At 40.9% G+C, this 6,000-nt stretch overlaps 1 long non-coding RNA gene across 2 annotated transcripts in view; it reads left to right on the forward strand.

Moving 5' to 3' along the window:
- The window catches only part of LOC132002180 (uncharacterized), a 42,193-nt gene extending 36,448 nt beyond the window's left edge, over positions 1–5,745 (forward strand). For both annotated transcript variants that reach the window (XR_009399765.1, XR_009399764.1), the window contains 2 exons: positions 105–182; positions 2,866–5,745. This is a non-coding gene — a long non-coding RNA (uncharacterized LOC132002180). The remainder of the gene's footprint in view (positions 1–104; positions 183–2,865) is intronic.
- Positions 5,746–6,000: the final 255 nt, after the last annotated feature.

The following is a 6,000-nucleotide window of genomic DNA, read 5'->3' on the forward strand; positions in this document are numbered from 1 at the left end:
TCCTTCTTCTACTTGTTCTTCTGCCTTTTAGCACTTGGCTGTTTTGTTTTGTGTTTACATTATATTTTGTTTGATTAGTTTTTCGGTCTGGTTTTCTTCTCCAGCAGATGAGGTGTCCTTGGGGAACAGGAGGAGGTCTGCAATGTTGTATCTCCCATCCAACCTGGCATAGCCTTTTACAGGTAAACCTCCTGCAGTAGAAGTTCCTTGCATTGAAAAGTGAGCAAACTATTGAGAAACTTGTAGAGGAAGTTGGAAAGGTTAGAGGCTTCTAAGGTTTTTACTTGTATACTCTTGCTTAATCTCCCCCCAGAAGCCACATAAACCAGCTACAATCAGCATGGTGAACTCACGGAATTCACCATTAAGTAGAGAAATCCAATGCAACTGGATTGTATATTTACAAATGTTAAAATGACAAATATTATGTTATTTATATGTTACCTTAGTTTAAAAAAAAAAAAACGAAGAAGAAGGTTTTGCCCTGACTTAGGAAAATTAAAAAAAAATTTAAAAAAGACAACAATTTAGGTACACCATTAAGAAGGGAATTTGTTTCAGGAATGAAGAAAGAATGTCTATAGCTTATCCTGATTCCTTTCTGCAAACTGCAATCCGATCTTCTAGCTATTGCATTCCTCTTCCATAACGGGGAGGAGGGGGTGGATTTGTCAAATTATCTTACAGAGGGAACGGTGATGGGAGAAGCAGAGAAACTGGTGTTTCCACCCCATTCTCCAGTGCCACATCCACCACCAGTCTTGATTTTTTCTGGGTGTCACTTCCAAACCTTGAATAATGACTTCCAGTGACAGAGAAGGGTAACCAATTCAAGGATTATAGCTCCACATGGGGTGCCTGGCTAGCTCAATGCATAAAGAATGAGACTCTTTATCTCTGGGTCATAAGTTTCAAGCCCCACGAGCCTCCTTAAAAATATTATATCTCCAAGATAACAACTGTGCTCTATTATGATTATTAGATATCAAAATGGTCCTAATATTGCTCTTTGAGATACAAGAAACACTAGCAAACGTGTCATATAGTACATTGGTATACACATGCACCCTAAGATCACACCTATGCATACACATAACTGCATCTCTGAACCTAGAAAATATTCACATAGATATATACATACACACATTTTAACTCCCTTTCTAAAGTAAGTATCTGAACTTTTCTAAAATTACACTAAATCCTTAGGTTTGCCAAGCGGGACAGCATGATAAGGAAGGAATTGGAGCCCTTGTGCTATCATATCTCACTAGGCAAGCACCAGGTGGGAGGTGTGCTAGAAGCTGCTCTTTCTTGAAAACACCCCAGCACTTAAAGCTAACCCTGAGTTCAACACCATCAGTGAGACAAGTTACAAGACTTCATGGCAGTGCATCACAGAAACTCAGGAACGTATCAGAGCACCCGTCACTCTGGTGGCAGGAAATGAGCTGAAAGAATGTGGAGAATTACGATCACATGTAATAGTGTTATCATTGGAAACCGTAGAACTTGGATTATGCGCACATGGGCTTCTCCTTTTATTTTCTTAAAGACTTTGTTTATTTGAGAGAGAAGCACAAGAGGAAGGAGGGCTAGAGGGAGAAGGAGAAGGAGCGTGAGAAGCAGACTCCCTGCTGAGCAGAGCCTGACCCAGGACCTGGAGATCATAACCCGAGCTGAGTCCGACACTTAACCGACTGAGCCTCCCAGGAGCCCCTAGGCTTCCCCTTTCCTTCTTTCCTTCCTTCCTTTTTTCCTTCCTTCCTTCGTTCCTCCTCCCTCCCTCCCTCCATCTTTCTTTTAAGATTTTTTAAACTTATTTTTTAACTTATTTTAACTTATTTAAGTTTTTTTAAACTTATATGAGAGAGAGAGAGAGCACAGGAACTAGCAAGGGGAGTGGTAGAGGGAGAGCAAGAAACAGACTCTCTGCTGAGCAGGGAGCCTGAGGCAGGGCTTGATTCCAGGACCCCAAGATCATGACCTGAGCCAAAGGCAGACACTTAACCACTTAACTGGCTGAGCCGCTCAGCAGCCCCTAAGCTTCTCCTTTTAAATGAGTTCCTCTCGTAGGTTCTATTATAAACACTCAAGGGATAGGGGGTTCTGGATAAAATCAAGTAGGGACCAGCTACCCCCAGGTGGGCAGATGATATAACAGTGTGAATAGTAGGTGAGAAGCAGCTAACATGGGTGAAAAATCAAATCTGAGTGATAAGCACAGCCTTGGCAATTCTGTTGGGGGATTTTTTCCCCTGGGGATGTAACGGCCTAAGACTGTTTGTTAGGTTGACAGACATGCAATCATGGAGGCCCCTGCATGGAATAGTCTCTGGTCCATAGCTTTGGGCTCCTCAGCATCTGCAACAGCATGGCGTATGTGTGAGAGAGCTTTGGCTCTAGCCAGATCTCTCTAATTGCCAAAATGATTCAAGCCCAGGTACAACCTCTTTTACCAAAGGTAGAGACCGAGGGGGGTTGGATTTGTCAAATCATCTTACAGAAGGAACGGTGGTGGGAGAAGCAGAGAAACAGCCTTGCAATCCTCTCAACACTTCCCAACGTTGGCAGATAATCAGAATCACAGAACTCTTAAAAAACACAATTCCTAGGCTTTACTACCCAAAGAACCTGATTCAGGAGATCTGTGCTGGAGTCCAGAAGTCTATCTTTTTAAAAATACTTCCATGGGTGGTCCTGTGATCCAACAGGCTAAGGAACCAGTGGTTTAAGTGGTAGTCTATTTTTGCTAATGGTTGGTTAAAAATAAATAAATAAATAAAGAGATGAGAACAAGAAAGATGACAGAATGGGGTTTGAGAGCTCCTTACCATCCCTCAGGATTTTCAATGCTCTTTTCTACAGTGGGAGTGTCCACACCCTGAAGGTTTTTACTGGAAGATGAGAGGGGAAGCCTTGTAACCTGGAGAGCTGTGAACTACCTCATGCTGATGGATAAGAAAGGGTCAGACCATGTGTAAGCTGATTAGGATGATTTCCCTCATTGTGTGTTTCGTCCCCAGGCAACAATTAAGACGGAACACCTGAGTGACTCTAAATTACTTGGGTCTAGTTCAAATCAGTATTTCTCCCTCTGTGGGTAAGAGAGGATATATTCACTCCCTTTTTGTGGACCTGGTTCTTCACTTCTCCCTTCCTTGGCAGTCTAGGCCATAGTATTTAGAACTCCAGAAATACCAAGTTAAAAACTTTGGCAAAGACACCGACCAGCTGTCAGCAACCTTTCTTTAAGCTTATGAAAAAAAAAAAATGCATGAAAGTCTTATTCTAATCCCCAGTGCCAACCCTATGAAATTCCTATTGTTATTGAGCGTATTTTGGTGAGATTACAAACTTGCTGGTCTCTGTATTTGTTTTATTTTTATTTTTGTTTTTTAAATTATTTTATTAGCATATAATGTATTATTTGCCCCAGGGGTACAGGTCTGTGAATCATTATTCTTACACATTTCACATACACATTCACCATAGCACACACCCTCCCCAATGTCCATAACCCAACAATCCTTTCCCTACCCCTTCTCTCTCCAGCAACCCTCAGTTTGTTTTGTGAGATTAAAAGTCTCTTATGGTTTGTTTCCCACCCAATCCCATCTTGTTTCACTTTTTCCTTCCCTAACCCCCCTACAACCCCCACCCTGACTCTCAAATTCCTCATATCAGAGAGATCATATGATAATTGTCTTCGTTATACCAAATAGGTAGCCATTAGTTTGAATGGCAGCCTGGGTACCATTGCTCGTATCTTCAAAGCAATGGCTTGTCCCAAAGGTATTCCTCACAAGGTGACATGGATGAGGGATAGTCTGGTGGCCAAGCACACACAGTTCACAGGGCCATGCAGTTTAGAGAAGCCTCCAAAGGTGCCACCCATGTGACTTCCAAGCATCAAGCCTGTCCCTCACATCAAAAGAGATTTCTTAAGAGGTTAAATAAGGAGATACAGAATTTACTTCAAAGTCTCCTTTTGGAATGCCTCCAAGTACATATTACTTTTTAAATCACATTTGCTGGTTCACATGATTACCAAATTTCTAAAAGAACTAGAATCACTTACTTCATGGGAAGAAATTTCAACTCTGCCTATATAGAATTTCTTTCAGTCATGCTAGGAAGAGTAATGAAAAAGTGGTAACTTGTTGTTCTACTTGTTTTCAATGGGTGAATCCAGAAAGTGATTCTACCAGCATTTGTGTAACTCGACCTATATACGTCAAATTGGACCACCCTGCTCTTTGCACTGACATCATTCCATAGAAAATGGTGTGTAAATGTAATAAATAAGAGGCTTTAAAAAATAAATATCTCGATGGGGCACCTGGGTGGCTCAGTGGGTTAAGGCTCAGGTCATGATCCCAGGGTTCTGGGGTTGAGCCCCACATCCAGCTCTCTGCTCAGCAGGGAGCCTGATTCCCTTCCCCTCTCTCTCTGCCTGCCTCTCTGCCTACTTGTGATCTCTGTCAAATAAATAACTAAAAGCTTTAAAAAAAATAAATATCTCGGGTGGTTGGTTTATGGACATTGGGGAGGGTATGTGCTATGGTGAGTGCTATGAAGTATGTAAACCTGGTGATTCATGGACCTGTACCCCTGGGGCTAATAATACATTATATGTTAATAAAAAATAAAAAAAATAAATATCTCAAAATGTAACTGTAAATTTAAATCAGTAGATACTGGAAATGATAATATAAAGTTCTAATTTCATTTGCAAACATTTTTATCAGCAGAAAGAAATGCCCTGGATGGGGAATTCTGCTAGTTTCTAGTGATATAAAAGGTATGAGACATGGCCCCATCTCAGTTGCTTATGATCCTGTTTGGAAAACAGACTTTGAACCTGAAAAAATGAATAATAAATCACAGAATTTTTATCCAATATATTTCTCCACAGATCATCTTGATTCTGGCAAGAATCATTTGATGGAAAAAACATCAAGCCAGGGCTGGAAACATAGTTCAGATACTTTAAGCAGAGTCTTTAAAAAAAAAAAAAATTAAAAGAAGAGCAAATTAATTTACTTTATTCTGAAGTACTTGAAGAGCTTCACTTACAGTAATTTCTTAAGCTGAATATCAGGGTTTGTAAACTTTTTTTTTGAAGATTTTATTTATTTGACAGGGAGAGAACAAGAGGGAACAAGTAGGGGGAGCAGCAGAGGGAAAGGAGGAAGCAGGCTTCCCACTGAGGAGGAAGTCCAAGGAGGAGCTCAGTCCCAGGACCCTGAGATCACGACCCAAGCTGAAGCCAGATCTTTAACTGACAGAGCCACCCAGGTGCCCCTGTAAACTTTTAAAGCAACATAGCTAGCATTTCCTTACAGACTTCAATGTATCAAACATTTTATACTCTCACCTCTATCTTCAATGCAGAGATGATAATGATGATGATGATGATTTTACAAATGACAAAACAGAGACTTGAACAGGTTAGGACAGATCCTATGGTAGATCATATTACTGTTCACCCCTCTTTGGTCTTCTGTGTATGAATCCACATGTGGTCATATGAAGCTTCGACCAATAAAATGTGAGCAGAAATGACTTATATCACTTCTGACAAAAAGCTTTAAGAGCCAATGCCTGATTCACCATACTTCTCTTGTTCCATGGAGCCTCGAATGGAGGCCGGCAGGTCCTGGAGTGAAGACCATCTGGAGTAGAGCCATAGTCAGTCAGTGGGGGACATGCAGCATGAATGAAAAACAAACCTGGGATGTGATAAGCTACTGATATTTTGGGGTTGATTGTTTCTGCACCAAAACCTAGCCTATCCTGACCATTTTACATAATAAATGACAGAATTAGGATTCAAACCTAAGTCTGTTTAATTTCCAAGCCCAGGTGCTTGGCACAAAGTAGGCACTCTATAAACATGTGCTGAAGGAAGGAATACATAGCTGTTGCCCAGAATCAAATGCTAAATTTCAGATGTGACCTGATCCACATAAGAACCATTAGGAGTACAAACACTACTTT

The sequence above is a fragment of the Mustela nigripes genome, chromosome 14 (genome assembly GCF_022355385.1).
Source record: "Mustela nigripes isolate SB6536 chromosome 14, MUSNIG.SB6536, whole genome shotgun sequence".
In the NCBI taxonomy this organism is placed as follows: domain Eukaryota; kingdom Metazoa; phylum Chordata; class Mammalia; order Carnivora; family Mustelidae; genus Mustela; species Mustela nigripes.